The sequence below is a fragment of the Lissotriton helveticus genome, chromosome 4_1 (assembly GCF_964261635.1).
Source record: "Lissotriton helveticus chromosome 4_1, aLisHel1.1, whole genome shotgun sequence".
NCBI lineage: Eukaryota > Metazoa > Chordata > Amphibia > Caudata > Salamandridae > Lissotriton > Lissotriton helveticus.
The window spans coordinates 1635675133-1635698231 of NC_136063.1; the positions used below are offsets into that span (position 1 = coordinate 1635675133).

General features: G+C 41.2%; 1 long non-coding RNA gene across 1 annotated transcript; it reads left to right on the plus strand.

The window, feature by feature from the left end:
- The first annotated feature begins 910 nt into the window (after positions 1 to 910).
- On the plus strand, positions 911 to 21790 carry LOC144827631 (uncharacterized). Its single transcript, XR_013610277.1, has 2 exons — positions 911 to 1022; positions 20437 to 21790. It is a non-coding gene; the product is annotated as an uncharacterized LOC144827631 (long non-coding RNA).
- The last annotated feature ends 1309 nt before the right edge of the window (positions 21791 to 23099 follow it).

The following is a 23099-nucleotide window of genomic DNA, read 5'->3' on the forward strand; positions in this document are numbered from 1 at the left end:
GAGCCATAACATCCCAATGGAAGGCGAATAGGGGCCCTGGGGTGGAGAGGTGGAAGGCTGAGCTGCTCAAATGGGCCCATTGTGAGGGAGAACTCCGTATGCAGGCTGCGCTTAGAGTAGGTAATGACGCGGCGCTGGAGAGGGTCAGGGCATGGGAGGGGCTGATCTTAGACCTCTCACTTGTGGGCCTGGAGGAGGAGGACACCCCGGCACATAGCCCTGCCCCGGCGGACCGCTTGCCCGGAGAGGTGGCGATCTAGGCTTCCTCCCTTGTTCCCCTACTTCCTGAGTGAGGACTACGAGTTGTTTGTTGGTTGCTCCTGATGACCTACTTCGGGACTGCATTGGTCGGGTTGACTGTGATCTCGCACTGGTGATGAGCTGGCACGCCTGGGGGGGTGGGGGGTGGAGGTGGGGGGAAGGGGGGTTAGTTCTGGAGGGGGTGAAGGGGTGGAGGGGGGCAAGTTGGGTTGAGGGGATGGGGAGTTCTTGTTCGGACGAATAGAAGGGACCCTCCTGAGTTTAATGGACAACGCGCTTAGGCGGGGGAGCGAGAGGACTGAAAAGCAGCACTGTCTTTCCCCAGAAAGCTGATAACAACTGTTCCATGTTCTTTCACCCTACACACATGTTTCTCTGCTGTTGCGCTGCTCGACCTCCGGGGTGTGAGCTAAAAAGCTGTGTAATGCACATGCCGAAAATCTATAAGGGGAATGTTTACCGGGGGAAATGGCATATACAAGGTGAATGTACAAATAACTATACTGCAATAAAAAGATATTTACAAAAAAAAAAAATTATAATTAAATGTTCTTACTTTCTCATTAGGTCGCCGGAAGAGGAACTACACCGAAGCCAGGATCACCGTGGGACAAGGTCTGGTCTTTTAAATACACCATCAGGAAACAGGAAGTTGACACAATGCTGAAGAGCAGAGGACTCGGGAATCAGGAATGCCGGTGAAAAGCTTTTCTGCAACTCCGCAATGACGAGGGATGGAAAGGAATCAGGAGCAGAATCAGGTAAGTGGAGAGCGGGAGGGAAAGGAGAGAGAAGGACTGAAGGGCAGGAACTCCGCAGACTGGAACACTCGTGGAAGACGCAGCAATCTTGAAGCGAAGCGTCTTCTGCGAGTTAGGCAGGGGTTTTTATAGCTTTTTGGAACGCATGTGAAAACGTAAAACGTGTTGTGTATCTTCAGTTAGGGCAAGGCTCCACGTGTTTCAAAGCATGAATATTCATAAGCACTTACGTTAGCTTGGAGCATGGTAGCTTGGAGCAGTTAACAAGAACAAATAAGCATTGCTAACAGCATTCAGTACAAGAACCAACAAGCATTGCTAATTGCAAATAACCATTCATTGAAATACTTTATCCTGTAAATGAGCATGAAATCATGAAATCAACCAAATTACATGTTTCTGATCCTGAACCCTATTTAATCCTAACAATCCCTGTATGTGATGGAATAGAGAGAGAGAGAGAGAGAGAGAGTGATTAAAAATGAAAGAGAGAGAGGGTGACTTTTTTTATACTTTAATGAATATATTTAAACTTAGATATTAGTGAACAAATTGAAAAAAATGTATTTGCCAGAAAGAGATCACCTCTCACTATGTGACTTTAACATTTGTAATTGGGAATACATACGCACTACAGCATGTTATGTTAATAGATACTTGGTATAGCGCAGAGACACGCCCAGAAGGTTATTAGGTGAGCTACTGGGATAAGAAGCAGAGGTAACACCCCTTGCTTTTGTGTTATATTAAATCAAAGTGCATTGTGAAATTATCATTTTTAAATTGAACCTTCACTTTTCACTCCAACAGCTTTGTTATTCACTTGTTGATGCATTTAAATACGCATATATACACATAAAGTTAGACATGCACTTTTAAAAAAAAATCATTATAGAGAACCAACAATGTGATTTTTTTGTCTCTCAGTCTAAAGTTTAAATACTATGATGGTAGATACATTATTTAAAAATCTAATCCACTAGGGTGTAGTCGATTAGTGAGCATAGCAATCAGGTGAAGAATAGCTTCTCAAAAGTTTGTTTGTGCCTTCTTCACAGTCAGTTCAAATCACATTTTAGATTGAAGTGTTTTGGTCCAAGGCATATGCAACCTCCTAAGGACCATGGAAACACAAGAGAATTGTCTGTGTAAATCAAATAAAATCAATATCACAAGTGATATCTGAAGTAATTTTTAAAGCTTCATAAAGTGGACAAACTGAGACTAACCAAAGGGATGAGACAGGAAACGGAGTTCTTTCTTATACATAACTATTCATAACTGTGCAGCTAACATCATAACTGATAATAACCCTAATCAATAAATTGAGTGTGGGGGTTTAACCTCTTTCTGTGGCTTATTCTATACAGACTAAATCCGCAATTCACCTTTAGTGGTTAAGCCTAGTCTGTGTGTGACATGCATCTATGGTTGTGCCCCAAAAGGACTCCTTTTTTTAATCCAATGAATTATATATTTGAAGTACGGGCCACCATATATGTGAACCAAAGCAGCCAGTGATTTTTCATCTAACCGGTCACACAATATATATATTTCTAGACCACTGGGATTGTCAATTTGTATACAGGGATCATCAATGTGTACAGCGGTCTCTGATTGCTAAAACCTGCAAGGCACACATACACTGCATGGGAAAGAATAAACTCCTCCCTGAACACATAAGACACATCTCATCCAAGTAACACAAGACATCTTAAAGGATTACTTACGACCAGTGTCAAGTTTTTTATCCCCATATAGGGCCCTTTGAAAAGCTTATGAGCAAGGGCTCCTTCCAGCCCTCCTGAATGTTGATGACATTAGTTTCCAAGCGATTCATGCCAAACAGTAAAGATAAGAATCCTCGCTAGGTAGGCAGGGAAGTACGTGGACCAGTGAACGCGCGTGTGCGGTACTGGTGGCCATTATAAAATGTATACTTCCTCCTTTGTTCTTATCTTGTCAAGCTATATCTAAAACATTTTACAATTACACAAGGCATTTTCATGGTTTTATCATTGGTTTCAAACAGGTCATACATGGTAGACGTCTAGACAGTACAATTGCATAATCAGAACTTACAGTCTCAAAGAAACCCAACATCCCGCCCCACCCCCCAACCCTCTCCCAGCCATTATCCGTAATATAGTCACTTCTGCTCTTAAACATAGCTGCACATGGTCTGTATGCCAAAGCACTGATCAATAAAAGAGAGGCAGGCCCCAGGACAAATTGTCTTAATGTCCGTCTGCCAGAGGGAGGCCAGTTACAGAACGCTATCCCATACAGGGGCAATCCAAAGACGATAGAAAAACCCAGTTCATGATATGTGACGTTCAAAGTACATCAGGGTTAGACATCAAATAGGACGTAACAGTTGCCCAAAAGTCCTTAGGGCAGGAGGACTCAGGCAGCTCCTCCTCATACACTTTCAATTGATCCCTACAGTAAACTAGATCCCGGAGCCATTGTATGATAGTGGGCACTGACCTAGATCCCCAGTGCTGCGCCACTGCTCTCTTTGCAAATAAAGTGGAGATCGCCACAATACGTCTACTAGCTGGTTTCAGCTGTTTTACATATCCTAGCAGGCACAGTTCAGGCGTACAACTCACCAGTTCCAACACCATATCTGACAGGATGCGAATCACCGAAGTCCAATACGCAAACACACCATTGCACATCCAGGCGACATGATAAAAATCTGCATCTGCAGCCCCACACCTCACGCAGTTCGCCGAATTTTTCAGACCATATTTATAGAGCTGCATGGGAGAGTAATAGACCTGATGCAGGTATTTAAAGTGCATAATTCTGAGGTTACAGTTGGCTGTGAGTCAGCCTGTAAGTTGGCAGCATGCCGTCCAGATCTCCGGAGTGATGGGGTGGCCTATCGCGGCCTGCCAGCGCAGGCATGAGATGCACTCTTCCTGATCTCATTTCAGCAGCAATGAATTATATAACCTTGTGATTAATCCCTTGCAGTCTTCACCTGATAGTAAGGCCTGTAGTGCACGAAGCACAGTTGGCTCCGCCGGATAGTCAGGATATACCGCTCGAACAGCCTGGTGTATGCAGACATATGTAAAATTAAACATGAATCCACGCTCCACACCACCCTGTGCTTAAAGCAGCCCTCTTTATATAAATCCCCCACTCTGGTAATGCCCCCAGTTGCTAGCTGCTTCAAAGCAGTAGGTTCACGCGCCGCTGTTATCTCTGGGTGAGATGCTAGAGGTAGCAATGGAGCATACAGGTAGGGCAGCTGAGCCCTGGCCACCAGCGCACGTCAAGCCCAAGACATGCACAGTGGAGGGTTTATCTAAATTCTTGGCCCACCTGAACTGCCCGACAGGACCATCACCTGCAGCCAGACAGGCAGCACTGCATCTGCCTCTATAGCCACATGTGGCTGAAAGCGCTTCGGGTAATGCCAGTAATGCGCGAAATGAGCTTGCACACATAAATAATATAATCTTAAATCTGGAGCTTGAAACCCCCCCATCAAATGGCTGCACTGAGAGGTCCCATCGGCAACGAGGCTGTTTCCCTCCCCACACAAACGTCAGAAGAGCTGATTTCAGGGTGCGGAACAATACTATGTTCAGGCGAATGGGTATATTGACAAAAAAATATAGCAGCTTAGGCAAAAAAGACCATTTTTATGACCGCTATTCTATCTGCCAAGGAAAGGGGAAGGTGAGACCACCGCTCAGACTGCTCAGATATGCGGGTAACTATACGCCCATAATTCTCATTGATCACCACTGCGGGATCACAATGCACCCACACTCCCAGGTACTTCAAGGGATCAGAAGTCCAGGACAACGGGAAATCGAGGTCAACTTCCTTAGTGTAATTTGTGAGTGGAAAGACCATCGATTTGGACCAGTTAATTCCAAGTCCCGAAAATCTCTCAAATTGGACATATTCCCGAAGTAGTGGAGACAGAAACACTGATTGCTCTCGGACATAGAGCAGCATATCGTCCGCATATAAGGAGACGATCAATGGGCGCTGCCTAAATCTCAATGCGGCAGCTGAATGCTTCTGGCGCAGTTTACATGCCAGCAGCTCCAGCACTAACGAAAAAAGCATAGGGGACAAGGGGCATCCTTGCCGGGTGCCACGCCCAATTGGGAATAGAGATGACACCTTGCCATTCACATGCACCCGAGAAACCGGTCCATTGTATAGTACCTATAGCCACTGTGTAAAAAAGGGGGGGATCCCATCCTACTCAGTACAGTAAACATGTAGGACAAGTGGACGGAGTTGAAAGCTTTTGCTGCATCTAGCAGCACAGCTACCGTTTGGAAGTCAGGCTCAAAGTAGTGTAACGTGGAAAACAGTGTTCGTAAATTGTGCATCGTGGAGCGTTCCGTCACAAAACCGGACTGGTCCGGCAGGACCAACAGGGGTATCCAAGGCTGGAGACGTGTAGCGATCATCTTGGCGAGGATTTTCGTATCTATATTAATTATTGAAAGTGGTCGGTACGACCCACATTGATTGGGGGGTGTATCAGGTTTTAGCAAGGTGACAAGGAGGGCCTCTTGGAGAGAAGGCGGCAGTTCTTTGGTCTCGTAGGCTTCAGCGTAGACTGACAGTAGTCGTGGGGCTAACACCGCTGCATTTGCTTTATAGAACTCACTCGGCAGGCTATTTGGCCCGCCGCCTTGCAGGTCGGTAGGGCATGATGGCCTCTCTCACATCTTCCTCATCAAAAGGTTGCACTACGTATTCCTGGTGCCCATTGGACAACCAACACAGCGCCACATCGTCAAGATAGTCATGTGTCTCTTCAGCGGGGGGAGATTCCCTAGCTATCATCGTTCACCTTAACTGCATTGACACCAGGCTTTCCATCTCCAAGGAGCTACACCTCTTTTTCTAAGAAACTGTTTTTGGAGGAAGACAAGATTCCCCATTGATGTCTGTAAATCGTATCTATGAGGTACACAAATATAACCCCCATGCTGCATGTTGTATATAAAACAATAAAAATATTAGAACATTGGAATGTTGGTAGCTCTATTGAGAACAATGGAGTGCTCCGGGCTTATAATGGCTGGTATAAGCCCGGAGCTCCAACATTCGAATGTTTCTTTGTTCCCAGCGCTGGCTGTGAACAAAGGCTTCAGGGAGCCTTAGGGAATTTCAATCCCCTCGCGCTCCCTGAAGGCTTAGTTTTATTTATTAGACCATTCTGCCTTCTAGTGGCAGAATGTTCTAATAGCCTTATAGCCCTTCCTTGCTGGGCTATACCGGCTTTTAAAGTCCCTCTTCCTTGTTAAAGCCCTCGCATTCGGCACAGGCCTTTAACGCTGGAAAGGGTCTTTAACAGGCGGTATAGCCAGCTACGGCTGGCTATAAGGCTATAGTGTGAGACCTCATATAATTCTCTACAAGACTGAACATACTAAAAATCCATTACTAAAAAATTCTGTGTAGAAACCTTAAATAACAATGACCAATATTGAATACAAAACCCTCCGTGTACACAGCTGAGGCAAAGTGATTCATGATATTGTACTGATTATACAGGGAGCATGCTTGTTTTAACACATCAAAGACCAAATTTCATCAAAACCATTTAGACCTATTTTCGAGGTATGATTTTTTTCGATCATTCTTCCCTCTTGGTTTTTAATATGGAAGATACGAAACCCCTTCTCCTATCTTATTGCACAACATATAGTACTGACCAATCAAGATCATTTTCTGAGTGATTTATTTCTTGCAAATGTTGAACTCATGGAGTCCTAGGAGTTCAGCATTTGATTCTTGCCCTATGTTGTTTTATCTAGGACTCTACCGACTGTGTTGTCTGGCCTATACATACCTTCTTACAAAGATATTTGATACAGTAGACCACATTTGTTCTAGTGAGAAAGTTCTGAATGAGTGATCTAAATACAATTAAGCGAAAATGTTTTTTTCATTTGTGAATTTACATACCTGACATTTCAGGCATTTGGTAGGTGTTTCTTTTCTGTTGCAGTCTATTAGCCTTCATTACATTATCCTCTTTTAAAATATAGGCTTGGACAACTCGAAGTTTGAAAGAATTTTGCAGTGTTTCCTAATAATCTATTTGATTTTTTTTCACTTTGGGATTATATTTGAGAACACATGTCAATGGGCTATTATTTTGACGTGCCTTTGGCTCTAATAATGTCTGTCAAAGAGTAAACTACGCTTTTTTTTATGGCATATTTGACACATTTTGTTGGGTAACCTCTCTTTGTTAGCATCATGCAGAGGATGTTCACATTCCTAAAATAATCCTACTTACAAGTGCAATTTCTCCAAATCCTCAAAAATTGACCATATGGCAAGTTCTCTTTTAGGGGCCTCGGAAGGCCACTCAAAAAGTGCAACAATGTGCTCCAATGGTTTTGTAAACAGGCTTACAGTCACAATGTTGTTATGTGCTTGTACTGTTAAGTCCAGAAAATGTATCTTGTATGTCATCATGAATTTAGTACATTGATTCAACCATTGGAAGAGTATTTGAAGTTGTGCCTTAGTATCAGCCCACAGCACGAAGACATTGTCTATATAATGATATCACCTCTTAATCGTCACATTGAAGGGATTATTCTCTTCTGCTTATAGCCAGCTATTCTCGAAACAGTACAGGAAGAAGTTAGCTGCCTCAGGGGGAAGCTGAAGCCCAAGGACAATTCCATTTATCTGTAGAAAAAGCTTGTTGCCAAAAATACAGAAATTGTTCTTGAGAGAGAGAGATGCCAGGTCAACAACGAATACTGTTGGAAAATTATAGGGCGGTGTCCTCGAGTCCAAAACTGCTTTAATGATTGCAATGGCTTCATCCTGGGGGATATTTGTATGTAAAGCTTCTATGTCGAAGGTCACTAGAATGTCTGTTTCAAGTTCATAACCCCCTGCTTTCCATTTTATTGATACAATCCATAGAGTGTCTTACATAAGCAGGAGTCAAATGTACGAATGAGTCTAGAAAAAAAGCCACATAATTAGCTAGAGGCTCCAACAGAGAGCCACATGCTGGGAAGCTCATATAATTGACTTTCCACGTGGTTTCCCAGGGTTTCCATGGACTTTTGAAAAGGATGTACATTGTAGGTATCCAGGGGTAATTTTATTACGGTATCCGGATTCTTTAAAACATATCCATCCTTCTCCTGTTTCTCTTGTGGTTATCTCAAATATTTTATTAGATAGCTCTCTTGTAGGATCAGATGGAATTCTCTAATAATGTTCTCAATTATTTAGTTGGAGAAGTACTTCTTTTAGTTCAAAAAGTAAGTTTATTAGGAAATAAGGAGAATGATAATACATCAAATATAGCAATAATAATTTAAAATGAAATACAATAAAACATTACAATTATAGTACATATAAAGGATATAAAGGTAAGTCAATTAAACATATCAGAAGTCAGACAAAACGAATATTATTGTACAAATATCGGTGAACAATGAGAATTGCAGTCTATGTGAGTATGTGTACTATAAATTGAAGTAAAGGTAAACCATTAAATATAAGAATAAAGGAAGTCAAGGAGGTTTAGTCACTTCTTGTTGGCGGGGAGTTTTAGACAGAGAACGACGAGCACTAGCATCAATAAACAATGTAACAGGTGACCATAGATCTGAACGTTTTGACGCCACGTGTATAGGATATACGAATGTTGTGTCTAATCTATGATTATAGCAGACAGCATACCACCATGCTTGAAACGACAATTTGGTAAAGTCTTTCCAGTTCTTAGTTACTTGCTGAAAAGCAATTGCTACCAGTAAATCCATTATCCTCACATTTGAAACACAATTTGCCCAAATAGGAGGGTAACAGGAACCAAAGATCAAATTAATCTGAGACCATACCTCTTTCCAAAAACTTTGAACATGTGGGCATGCAAAGAGCATATGATAAAGATCAGCAAGTGGTGAGGAGCAAGTTCAACATGTATTTGGGAGGTCAGTATGTCTTGCATTGAGAGGGAGTGGGGAAAGCAAGAGTCTATTATAAATAAAAAAGAGTGTCTGTGTGGTACTCGCAGCTCTGGAGGACTTCCTGAGATTGAGCTGGTGAAGTACTTCTTGATTGTAAGCCTCACTATGAAGTATGACGATTCCCCACCTTTGACTGCCAGTTTGATCGCTATGGACTCATTCATTGATAGGTGTTAAAGTGCTTCAAATTCAGTTTTCTGGAATTTAATGTTGAAATATATTCTCTTGTTATTCAGGCCATCTATCCCCCTTGAGGACCATATTTTCAAGGATACTTGGTCGTGGGAGTACAAAAATCTAATTTGTATTTCAAACCCGTAACATTCACTCCATCAGTCAGATCTGATTCTGTAAAAAGCATTTTTAACTGTACTTTGTGTAGAAACTGGAACATCTCCTTTTTGTGTTTACGGTATCCAGGGCAGTAAATCACGTACTTTACGTAAAAGTTTACATCTCACAAAACGTAACTATTTTATCTCATCTATTAAAAAATCCAGCAGCCAGAAATACTTGAGATTCTCGCAGAACCTCATGCCTGCATTCAAATATTTCCACACAAGATGAGCATCAATAATCTTTTTCTGGATCACTAACTCAATGTGGAATTTGCTCTTAAACATCAGACTCCCTGTATCCCTTCTCAGGAACAGAAAACCTTTTCATAAATCTTCCTTTGCATCTCTCTCTTATTCTTGCTACTATGCCTAGTTAGCTATATTCAACTCACTGCCTCGTGTTTTTATCTTGCTTCTCCTCTCTAGTGCTATTTAACCTCTTGCCTCACTCAGTAGAAGGTCCACCATTTTTTAGCCTTTGCCTTCCCTTTCAACTTCTGTGTTTTAGGTTGATCTTGCATCATGTTTCTTGTTTCCAAGTTGGCCATTTTATGTTCTTCTACTGTTATTGCATTGTGTGTATTTACTTCATTATGTTTCATGTTCAGCTCACTGACATCCCCAGGTTGAGTGCGCTTTATAAGACTATATCAGCAGAAATAAATCTTCAACCATTTCCAAGGTGGGAAATGGTTGGTTTGGAGTTTTCGAATTACCACAAATATAGAAGGTTGTGGTTGTGAAACTTAAAAAGCTAACCACAAATTCTTCTGACTGCTCCTGAAACCCTGCCCAGAGATTAATATTATGTGATTCTATGCACTCGTGGCATAGAATTACACAACAATAAAACCATTCATGATAATCAGGAATTGTTGTATGATGGACATACATGAAGGCATTCTTGGGCCTAAATCTAGTTTTGTCGCCAAAAATACCATTGTGAATGGGGCCCATCACGTTTCACTGACTGAAATTGCCATTACATCGGGTGCTCCCAGTTAACGCCCAAATCTGTTTCTACCTCTTTCCATGTTTAACTTAACTCTTCTTCTAAACTGTGCCACCATCTGTTTCCTCCTTTTATTAGCTTTTCTGCTTCTTTCATTTTATTTTTTAATTCGGCTTCAAAATTGTATTGCAGGATTTAATGGTAAAAAAATAATTGAAAATATCAATAAAGTCTTTATTGTGCTGCAAATGAAAGAAGCAGAGGTAATTAAGTTGTTGGGCTGCAGGCCAGGATAGATCAGTCTCTCTCTATTGCCAAAATGTAATGTTGCCTCATCCTTGGAACAAGATAATGGCCCCTCCAAGCAGAGTTGAGGCTGAGGGTAACAATGCATATAGCTGTCCTAAGTTTCTTAATTTAATTGCTGTTGTAGCATTTCCTTGATAAAAGGCTTACCTTTGGGAGAATGGATGCACGATTCCTGGTCCCTGGCAACGTTAAGGCGCGGACGAGTCCAGACGGGCTTGCCTTTGGTGCTTCTTCAGCGGGAGCACAGCGTGTCGATATCAGGCTCTTAATTTATGCATAAACATGGAGAGAACAGCTAGATAGCAGCTGTCCTAAAAATGGCAGCCAATGCGGGGGAGCCGTACAAGATAAATAAAACCCCTAAATTCCCTCTGCACAATCAACAACAAGCAGTGCTGCAGCAGACCGAGGCGATACTAAAGGGGATGATGGAAGGAGTGGTTGAGCAAATCAAACACTCACCCCCAGTCAACTGATCTGGGTTTAATCCATCATCATTCTTTAGCAAAAAATAACTAAAAATAGCTTTAATCCAACATTTAGTTATTGGAATGCTGTCATGAGTGAGAGTGCAATAAAACAGTTAAAAACCACAATGCAAAGACGGTATGGATGCTTATGGACTAGTCATGACTATTGACACTCCTAGACTTGAACACATCATTTTCAGAATGACAGCAGGAGATCTTAACCACTGTGGATAACCTTGCCGTATTGCGTACATCACTTGCCTGGTTCTTATGTGTTATGCCTGGTTGTAAATAGTTTTTATGTACAAAATTTATGTACTACATATCAGTGTTAAAATGAACTCAAATAGACAATGAAAAACAGAGATATATGTATATAAAATATAATTTTGTAATAATAGAAAATAGAATATTCACTTGATTAAATAAAAGTTTACAATTTAATAGAATTGCACTTGTGGGTAATCAGTCCTTTTATTGGGTTCTTATGGTGATTACAACAATTTGTTGTGTATAAATGTGTATTTTTACTTGACTATAGACCTTTACTAAACTGATCTTAACCACTAGGCCAGAAGTGACACCTTAGTGTTTTGAGTCAAGACCTGACTAAGACATTCGAAGCAAACATTTTGATGTTATAAAGAATGAAATTATCTTTTACTATGAACATTTTAGAAGTGAAATTCCAGTAAATCAAAAGATACATAATCCATTGTTTTGTTATGTTAAGAGATTTTTAAGCGCGACAGCTGCCCCAGCAAAGAGGCGCCCCGGCGCTACCAGATCATGAGACAAAAGCAGAGGCTAGCCAGAAATTAACAGGAGAAAACTATACTGATGGAAACAGAAAGGTTTTAATGGCCTTCTGAAAGAACAACATGTTCTCCATGCCACGGATGTGGATCGGCAGGGAGTTCCACAGTTTGGCCGCCAAAACCCGAAAAGAGCGGCCACCCATGCGGCATAGTTTGATACGTGGCACGTTCACCAGATATTGGCCCAGCGAGCGCAGGCTGCGCCGCGGGACATACCAGGTCAACAGAGGGCGTAGTAAGGCCGGGCTCTCGGTTTTAAGAATCTTAAACGTCATAACCAGAGCTTTGACTGAATCCGAGATGCAATCGGGAGCCAGTGTAGTTTTTCCATTGTTTCTCTGACCGGGCACCAGCAAGGGAGACCGATCAGGGTTCTCACGGCCATGTTTTGAACCCTTTGGAGTCGCAGGATCTCAGCTTTATTAGCGCCCAGGAGCAACACGCTGGCATAGTCCAAACGTGAGGTGACCATGGCTTGTATGATGAGCTGACGTACCGTTGGTTCAAAATATTTCAGGATGGGTTTAAAGCCTCTCATCAGGCCTACACACGTAGCTGCCACTCTCTTGGTGTGGGTCTGGAAGTTTAGTGAGGAGTCCATCCAGACTCCCAGGTTCTTAACAAGGGCCTTTGGTGTTGGCATTTCGTCCAGCGATGCCGGCCACCAATGCTCAGTCCAGAGGGCGGTGTTCTTCCCTGCCAGCAAAGCCTCTGTTTTACTAGTATTGAGCTGCAGACAGTTGTCTGTCATCCACTGGGCGACAGCTGTCATTCCATCTCTAAACCTAGTAGCCGAAGCAGATGGCCCTTCAGATAGAGTGATGACCAGCTGGGTATCATCTGCATATGATACCAGCGTAAGGTCCCACTTTTTTGCTACATCGGCCAGAGGTTGCACGTAAAGATTGAACAAAGATGGACTAAGTGCAGAGCCTTGTAGGACCCCCTGACCGATAGGGTGAGGCTTAGAGATGTACGCTGGTGCCGAGACCCGAAAGGATCTCTCCTCAAGGAATGATCGAAACCACCCTAGGGCGGATCCCGTGATCCCTATCGCTTCCAGCCGGGACAGGAGAATGCCATGAGATACCGTATCGAAGGCAGCACTGAGATCTAACAGAATCAGTGCTGCACTCCGACCGGCATCAAGAATCATCCTAAGATGTTCAGCTGTGGCAAGTAGGTACCAGGACTAGAACCATTAACCTTTAGAGTGAGAGTCTAAGGCCATATTTATGAGAAGATTGCGCCGCTGTTGGTAGTGGAGTGATGGCAGTGCAAACCTTTCAACCATATCTGTGAGGCCATGCAAAGCCACTTTGTGTGGCTCCGAATTGCATCATAGATGTGGAATAAGGCAAGGCAGCGCAAATTGCTGCTTTGTCTTACTCTGCATTAGGGAGGCCTTCCATGGGTGTTGGGGTGAGGGTTCCTCCATCTATGCATTCTGTATTCTGCATCATGCATGGAAAGAGGAAAAGTGCTCCTTCCTGCATAAAAACAAACCAGCCTACAATGCAGACACACTTGCACCATGGTGCAAGGGTGCCTGCTTTGGATCTAGGCAGCCAGAACGGACAGGAATGTGCCGCACTGCATTGATATAAAAGCAAAACCAAAGGAAATGATGGACGGAGTGTTGAACAATGCAAGCACTCACCCCCAGTCAACTGATCTGGGTTTAATCCTTCATCATTATTTAGATCACTCCGCCACCGTAGTTCAGAGATGCCCATATGCAAATCGGTCTGACTCTGTGCCTCATGGGAACAGACCATCCCGAACTGCCAAGCCATGTCTTACCTGGACCGGAAACAAGCATCCTGGGACCGTTTTCTGGCTAATCAGCCGTCATCAGCCAGGCTAGCTTGAATCCAGTGACAAAGTGAGCAAGGGACCCACGTCTGGGCGGACCCTGCCAACTAAGGGCGAACAAAGCAAAACCAAAGGGAATGATGGACGGAGTGTTGAACAATGCAAGCACTCACCCCCTTGGAGTCAAGCTATCCTGGCTGATGAGGGCTGAAAGCCCGAAACCAGTCCTAGGATGCTTGTTTCCAGTCCAGGGAGGACCTGGCCTGGCAGTTTGGGCTGGACTGTTCCCATTGGGCGCAGGGTCAAGACTGATTTGCATATGGCTGGGTCCAAACTGGAATGGCATGGTGAGCAGAAAACAATGGATTTAGGCCCAGATCTCTGTACTGGGGTGAATGTATGACAATATTCTACATTCTGTCCATCAATTGTTCTTTTTGCATTTGTCACCCCGAGTGGGACGGGTATGCTCAGACGTGAGTTCCGTGCTCTCCATGCCACTGGAGTCAAGCTATCCTGGCAGATGAGGGCTGAAAGCCCGAAAGCGGTCCTAGGATGCTTGTTTCCAGTCCAGTGAGGACCTGGCCTCGCAGTTCTGGCTGCACTATTCCAATTGGGCGCAGGGTCAAGACTGATTTGCATATGCTGGGTCCAAACTGGAATGGCATGGTGAGCAAAAAAACAATGGATTTAGGCCCAGATCTCTGTACTGGGGTGAATGTATGACAATATTCTACATTCTGTCCATCAATTGTTCTTTTTGCATTTGTCACCCCCAGTAACGGGTATGCTCAGACATGAGTACCGTGCTCTCCATGCCACTGGAGTCAAGCTATCCTGGCTGATGAGGGCTGAAAACCCGAAACCGGTCCTAGGATGCTTGTTTCCAGTCCTGGGAGGAACCTGGCCTGGCAGTTCGGGCTGGACTGTTCCCACTGGGCGCAGGGTCAAGACTGATTTGCATATGGCTGGGTCCGTACTAGAATGGCATGGTGGGCAAAATAACAATGGAATTAGGCCCATATCTCTGTACTGGGGTGAATGTATGACATTGCTCTACATTCTGTCCATCAATTGTTCTTTTTGCGTTTGTCACCCCGAATGGGACGGGTATGCTCAGACGTGAGTCCCGTGCTCTCCATGCCACTGGAGTCAAGCTATCCTGGCTGATGAGGGCTGAAAGCCCGAAACCGGTCCTAGGATGCTTGTTTCCAGGCCAGGGAGGACCTGGCCTGGCAGTTCGGCTGGACTGTTCCCATTGGGCGCAAGGTCAAAACTGATTAGCATATGGCTGGGTCCAAACTGGAATGGCATGGTGAGCAGAAAAACGATGGATTTAGGCCCAGATCTCTGTACTGGGGTGAATGTATGACATTGTTCTTCATTCTGTCCATCAATTGTTCTTTTTGCATTTGTCACCCCGAGTGGGACAGGTATGCTCAGACGTGAGTCCCTTGCTCTCCATGCCACTGGAGTCAAGCTATCCTGACTGATGAGGGCTGAAAGCCGACACCGGTCCTAGGATGCTTGTTTCCGGTCCAGGGAGGACCTGGCCTGGCAGTTTGGGCTGGACTTTTCCCATTGGGCTCAGGGTCAAGACTGATTTGCATATGTCTGGGTCCAAACTGGAACTGTCAAGACGTAACTATGACATTAAACCAAAACATTTTGATGTTATGCATAGTGAAATGATCTTTCGGTATGAATTTTTAACATTCGAAAGATACACAATCACTTAGAAAGCAAGACCAAAACCATTAACCTTCAGAGTGAGAGTCTCAGGCCTAATTAACTAGGCCAGAAGTGACTCTTTACAGCCCTGTGTTAAAACATAACTACAACGAATCAATACATTTTGTTATTTTGACATTTTGAAGTCCATCTATGTAGAGACCATTGAGTTAGTAATCTGTCTCTCTCACTCTTCCATCCCATTATGGGATGGAAGAGAGAGAGATTGAGAGAGAGAGAGAGAGAGAGAGAGAGAGAGATTGAGAGAGAAAGAGAGAGAGAGAGAGATAAAGGGAGGTGTTCTAGACTTTGATTAATTATATATTTAAAATGAAATATTTTTTGACAAATTGAGAAGAAAAATATATTTGCCAATGTATGTAACTTAAACATTTGGAGTTGACAGAAAATTAGAACAAAGAAACAACCATTCATAGACTTTAACCCTTGAATTCTTTATAACATCAAAATGTTGGAGTTGAATGTCATTGCTAGCTCTTAACGGAGTTGAGAAAGAGTCACTTGTGGCCTAGTGGTTATGATATTAAAGTTTTACTCCGAATTTAAGGGTTCAAGTCTAGTTGTTTCTTTGTTCTAATTTGTTGTCAACTTCAAATATTTAGGTTAGGTAGGGAAAGGTAATCTCACTCGTTTTAAGGGACACCATTTTTTTTCTTTTCTATTTGCGCAAAGATATCAAATTTTAAGTATATCATTCATCAAAACCTATAAGATCTCAATCTCTCTTTTTCTCTCTCTCGCTAATGCAATGGAATCTTTACATGTGGACTTCATAATGTCAAAATAGCTAAATGCTTTGGTTCAGGTGTTGTAGGTATGTTTTGACATAGAGTCATTTTTGGCCTAGTGCATTAGATCTTACGCACTTACTCTCAAGGTAATGGAGGGCTAATGGTTAAGGTCTGGAATCTTGACTGAGACAGAGAAAAAGAGAGAGAGAGTGAGTGGGAAGTTTTTTAGGTTTCAATGAATGATATACTTAAAATGAGATTTTTCTGAACAAATAGAATAGAAAAAGTTATTTGCCAATTAAAAAGAGTGAGATCACCTTTCAGTATGTAACAAACATTTGAAGTTGACAATTAAAGCAGAGAAATAAGAACATTGAAACCCTCAACCTCCACTGTGTGTCTGAGACCTTAAACGCTAGGCCACAAGTGAAACCTTGCACAGTCAAGACCTAACTATGACATGCAAGCCAACAAGTTGATGGTATGTAGTATAAAATGATCTTTCACCATGAATGTTTAACAAATGAAATCCTAGTAAATCAAAAGATGCATAATCACTTAGAAACCAGGCTCAAATCACTAACCTTCAGAGTGTGAGACAACGACCTAACCCTATAAGTAAGACATTCAAACAAAAATATTTAGCTATTTTGACATTTTGAAGCCATATATGGCGAGACCATTGCATTAGCTGCCTCTCTCTTTCTCTCGCTCTTCCATCCCATTATGGGATGGAAGAGAGAGAGACTGAAAGAGAAATTGAGAGAGAGACATAGAGAGAGAAAGGGAGGTATTTAGGCTTTGATGAATGATATACTTGAAATTAAATATTTTGAGATATTTTGGACGAATTGAAAAGTAAAATGCATTTGTCAGTTAAAAAGAGTGAGATCACATTTACATATGTAACTTAAACAATTAAAGTTGCAAAAAAGTGCACACAGAAACAACTACTGAGACTCCTAGACTTGAACCCTCAATCGACAAAGCGAAGTTTGAGACCTTAACCACTAGTCCACAAGAGACTCTGGTGGGTCAAGACCTAACTACAACATCCGACCCAAACATTTTGATACTGTGAAGAATAAAATGATCTTTCACCATGAATGCTTTTCAAGTGAAATTCTAGCAAATCAAAAGATGCACAATCACTTAGAAACCAGGATTCAAACCATTAATGATAGAATAATGCATGCCTTTACCATGAATACTTCTACAATGCAGTTTCTACAATGAACATACCAGTATAACACACTTATTTGCCACACATGTCAATACCACTAACATACATAGGGGGTCATTATGAGTTGCGTTACCACACATATCAATACCATGCATACCATTATATTGCATCTTTAAAATATTTGCAAATATATATTTTTACATTAAAAATATTATAAATGTATTACATTTCTGAAAAGTATGTTAAATGAGGCATCACAGTAATATTTTACAAAACATATTGTACATTTAAACATTAATTAATAAACATGTTGCAATGCAACTAAAATCCAAATAAACATGTTTTCATTTTTTCCGTTAGTTCAGTAGTCCTTCCTTTATTTTAACTCTATCTGTGCAGCCTGTCCCTAATTAAGAAGGTTGTCGGTATATACGAAGAAGGTGAAAAAAAATTCACCACAAGAAATAATTAACATTTAGTTAGATTATAAACATACATTCAAAGAATTTTTTTATTTGGAATGATTAAATACCACAAAAAAAGTATAGCTTCAGCTATCCACCGTTTTGTGGTCAGTGGAACACTGACTTCACTCATGAGCACATGCTTGAGAGAGAAGAAGAGACCAAATGCAGTCTGGCATTAATTCCTACAAGTAAGTTTAATCTTTACACTAAGCGCATTCAGTATTAACCAGTTAAATCCAATAAGTATTTATTAAATTTTTTTTTTTTTTAATCACAGATTATTTTCAGAATAGCTCCAGATATTATTTTGGACACATTTATCGGAGTCCTAACAATGTAAGTCATTTTACAAACCATTTTGTTAGAGAAATTAAATTGAAAATTAAACTGGACCATTTAAATAATTTTTCTAAAACCTTTATATTGTTAGACAGACATAAGGGTATATGACTTACCTTAGGGCATGTGCTGGAAAATGATTGGGGTGCAAAATTATTATTCGTACTCCACCAGGTGCTTCCCTCAGGGCAGGTGCTGGTTAGTGGCAGCGGGCCAAATTTACTATTGTAACTCCGCTAGGTGTATACCTCAGTGTAGGTGCTGGCCAGTGCTGTGGAGTAAAAATTACTATGCTAACTCCACCGGGTACTTACCTCAGGGCAGGTGCTGGACAGTGGCTGGGGGGGCAAAAATTACTATTCTAACTCTGCCAGGTACTTACCTTAGGGTAGGTGCAGTACAGTGCCTTGGGGCGTATGAATCACTAATATTTTTTTCTATTGTACAGACCTTACAATCCTTTCAAAGAATTGGGAAATTTACACAGTGGACAGAAAATGTACTCAAAAACACACCCAGTGCATGAAAAGACCAAAAAACCTTTTCAGATAACTAATTCAAAAAACTTAACCAAGCATAACAAAATCAAACATTTTTTTTTTACAGGCAACAAATAATAAGACTAAGACTTTCCTTGTTTTCTACAGTGGTAATTAAAGTGTTTTTCACCTTCAATAAACAGTCTTAAAGAACCATGCAAAACCACTTTTCCTTAGGAGGAGTTTGCTCACACAATTTTTTTACAATTTCAAACATTTCCATTCACAAAAAGTATTTTCTTGTCAAATATTTTACAGACCACACATCAAAACAACTAAACCACCAAGCCATCCACCGAATAACCAAATGACGAATACACCTCATTGCCGGAAACCCGGCTACCAAAGATTAAAAACCAGCTCAGGTAAAAGTTAATTAAAAAACAGTGCATATTGAAATCTCGAAACATTCTTTCAGAGGTAGAAAGTGTAAAATATAATTTTCTCACAATTTTTGGCAGAAGTAAAAACATTTTATTATCCAAAAACAAGAGTGTCTCAACAAATCATGCAGAACTTATTTTCCTAAGGCGGTGCATTTTAAATAAAGTAAAACAAATTTCTCCAACATAGTATATTAAAATATATCTATTCTCTTGTTTTTCTACAGATAACCCAATAAATGATTTCACGCCGCAAACAAGCAAACTATGTACAGCCCAGGAGAGGCAACAGGCTGCTTAAGTATGGTGGGACCCTTTATTGTTAGGAATGGTTAAATGAACCCAGGAGTCATTGGAGGGGTGTGGAGTATTTTTCATTCCATTGCAAAGGCAGAGCGGTTACTCTGCCTCTGCAGTAGAGACTGCAGTGTGTGAAAATGTACAACCAATTAAAATGCGTACATCTACCTCCAATGACACAAGTGGCTCAGTTTTGAGGGAGGTGTCCCAAAACCTTCCCATGCATGTAACTAGTAGTATGCCTACAATACCCAATTTGAGGAGAATGGTACAGAAACAAAAACAGGCAAGTAATCCGCAACGAGTAACACCCAAAACCTATTCGGGAGGGCAGCAGTCCCTGAGTGAGCCCGATTTTACTTTGGATAGGAAATCCAAGAATGTCTGGTTGCTTATTGTTGGGAATTGATTGAAGGTGCGAGGGTTTTTAGGTGCAATGGAACTAGCCTCAGGGTTTGGGCATGCCGGAATGCTGGCCTTCATTTTTGTAATCTTGTCAATGAAGAAGGTATTCAGGGAGTTACATAGGGTTTGAGAGGGAGTGGGTTTTATTGTAACTCTGTCAGGATTGGACAGCTCGCTTTGTTCTTTTTCTTTCTTTTTCTCTTTCTTTTTCTTTTTCTTTTTCTTTTTCTCATAATTTATGTTATTGATGGTCGGAAATTGGAGACCAATGTAAGATTCTAGGAAGCAATGGACAGACTATATATGTTTTTTCTTAAATGTGTTCACATTTGTTGTTATTTAGAATTTATGAAAGTGCACACCTTGTGTTCTTTTGTTTTTGCGTGATGATATATATATTCTCAAAATCTAGAATAATTGGTTAGAGATGGTCTTCTTTGATATGTACTGTGTTTCTTTGGTTTTCCCTTCCAAACTAGAAACCACTGCTACATTATGTGATTAAGGCACATGTAAATATTTGTTTTTAATGTAATGTTCTGTAAGTTGGTGTTTTTCTATCGAACTTTTTTCAAGCTGTGTATTAATTGCACATTTTTAATTGTTTCAGCCCTGACGAAGTTCAATGTGAACGAAACGCGTTGGCTGAGGAGTCTGTTTTTATGAGAATTAAATAAAATAAAAGAATTTTTGGAATAAGATCTGGAGCTTTCGAGTACTCCCTTTGGTGTACCGTCCCTATATACATGAACTTTGGGATCTGCTTTTCAAGAGAGTATTGGTGCGGCATACTCTGGACGTCTTGTGCACAATTCTTGGACTTTAATTTCATACTTTAAAATACTGTGTGCATAACTTGAGTCAGCCGCTCTTTCTTTTTCAATCAATTATTATGGACTGTTATTGCACGTATTTCTACATGGTTATTGTGTCTCTTTAAAATACTGTTAAAATTGGGAAAAATACGTTTTTGAAAAATACCTAGATTTCAGGACGGACGTGAGGAGCTGGCTCAGGATCTATTTGGGGCCAGAAACACCAACAGTTGCGACAAGTCTTAAAGCCATGTTCATTAAACTTGAACGGCCACGGAAACAGGAATTAAGCCGCTGGTGGGACGGGGTCACCCTCGAGCAATATATGAAAAATAAAAAAATCCCACGGGGCTTACGGATATTAATATTTCCCACTTTTGAGGATTTGAGTGGTGATCACTTGAAAGAATGGGAAAATAATTTGGAAGGGGTATCAATAAAAATGATGCAGATACTAGTCAGACATGCGGCAGAAAAGGGTGAAAAATTAGAATCGGAGATTGAGACCTTAGAAAAAAGGAAATTAATGATATGCCTCAAAAAGATCTCATAGAAAAGAATTATGCACTTTTGAAGACTGTAATAGAGGGACATCAAGTTTACCTTAAAAACAAGAAGCTTAATAAGATCAAAAGGGACGACAAGTATTATAATGATGGTAGAGTTTACACTTTCGCAAAGAAATTTGATAGTGTTCAAGGGATGGAGGACACAAACAAGAAACTGACTAGAGAGAGTAGAGAAGAAAGTGTGGAGACTGGCTCTAACAGCAATGTTTCCACATCATCTGCTAGTTGCTCAATCTCTATCATCACTTTACCTGACATCCCTTTAGAAGAAGGGGCCACCTCCTTTCAAAAGGAGTTGGCCAAACTCAGAATAAGCAACAGATTGCAAATGAAAAAAGATACAAAAAACAAGGAGAGGTGGGAGGAGGTCAAAGGGCAGAAACAAGAAGTACCTCAAACAACAAGCAGAGTACAGTGACGAAAACAAGGAAATAACAGATGCACCATGTGCTATCTCCTCCCAAGCCTGTGATAACCATGATACTAATATGAGTTCTGATACTGTTATTTGCAATGATATGTGTTCTGATTTAAAAATTATCAACCTGTCTAATAAAGTGTTAAGCAATGATGAAATCAATTTTCTGAGTAGAGGTCTGAATTACTGTCCTACACAAGAGGGTGATCTAGTTAACACACATATAGATCTCTTCAAATTCGTTAGGATATTGAAACTCAAAGACTATTTTCACAATAGACCACATGAACAACATAAGATATTGCATACAGACCAATATGTGGGATCACATACCATTGGGGAGGTCAGGGGAGTACATTGCCTATTAACATTGGATCAAGAGGAGGAAGGGATTGATATTCCCTCTATCCTAGAGGACCTTGAAATCCCCCAATGCAATGACATTGATAGTGGACTTCATCTGAAATCTAAATTTATCCCAACACATTCATACCACCGAAATATTGATATCTTTTTTGATAAGGTTACAGAAGATCTATACGATTTGGAAACTCCCAACAAATATGCTCCGAAAAGTATCCATAACATTACTATAGCAGAGAGGTTGGCCCTAAAACATCTTAACAACGATACAAGCATAGTCATCAGAGAGGCCGACAAAGGAGGCAATATCGTAATAATGAATCACAATGATTATATGGGAGAGATCAAAAGACAACAAAAAAATTCAATGTTTTATAAGAGAATTGAGAACAACCCGATCCCTACAAGTACCATTGTGATTAATACACAACTTCTTGAATGGAAAGACATGGGACTTCTTACTGAGGAGGAATACAAATTCCTGTATTTACGTATTGCCGAAAGTACACAAGGGGGGTGATTTCCCCCCTGGAAGACCCATAATATCTGGGATAGGTTCCCCTACAGAAAAACTCTCTCAGTTTGTCGACCAAAAACTACAAAAACTGGTCCCTAACTTACCATCTTTTGTGAGGGATAGCAAGCATATTTTAACAAAATTTCGAGATTTTGAATGGTCTGATGAGTTACTATTTGTTACACTTGACGTAGAAAGTCTTTATACTTCCATCAATAAGGAATATGGGGTTAGAGCGATTCGGTCATTTCTGGATAGAGACGACGTAGGGTTGTATGAATATAACGAAATGATCATCAGAATGATTGAAATTATCCTCACAAATAATTTTTTCCTGTTTGACAACTGTTGGTATCAACAGATACATGGAACTGCTATGGGCTCCAAGTTTGCTCCCTCTTACGCCTGCCTTTTTATGGGGTGGTTTGAGAGGGAGCATGCTTGGGGTCGCTGTGCCTCCCCCTGGACCAACAACATTGTGTACTGGGGGAGGTACATCGATGACGTGATATGTCTCTGGTCTGCCACCACTGGACAGCTTGAGCGATACTTTGCCTTTCTTAATTATAACATCTTTAATATTAAATTCAC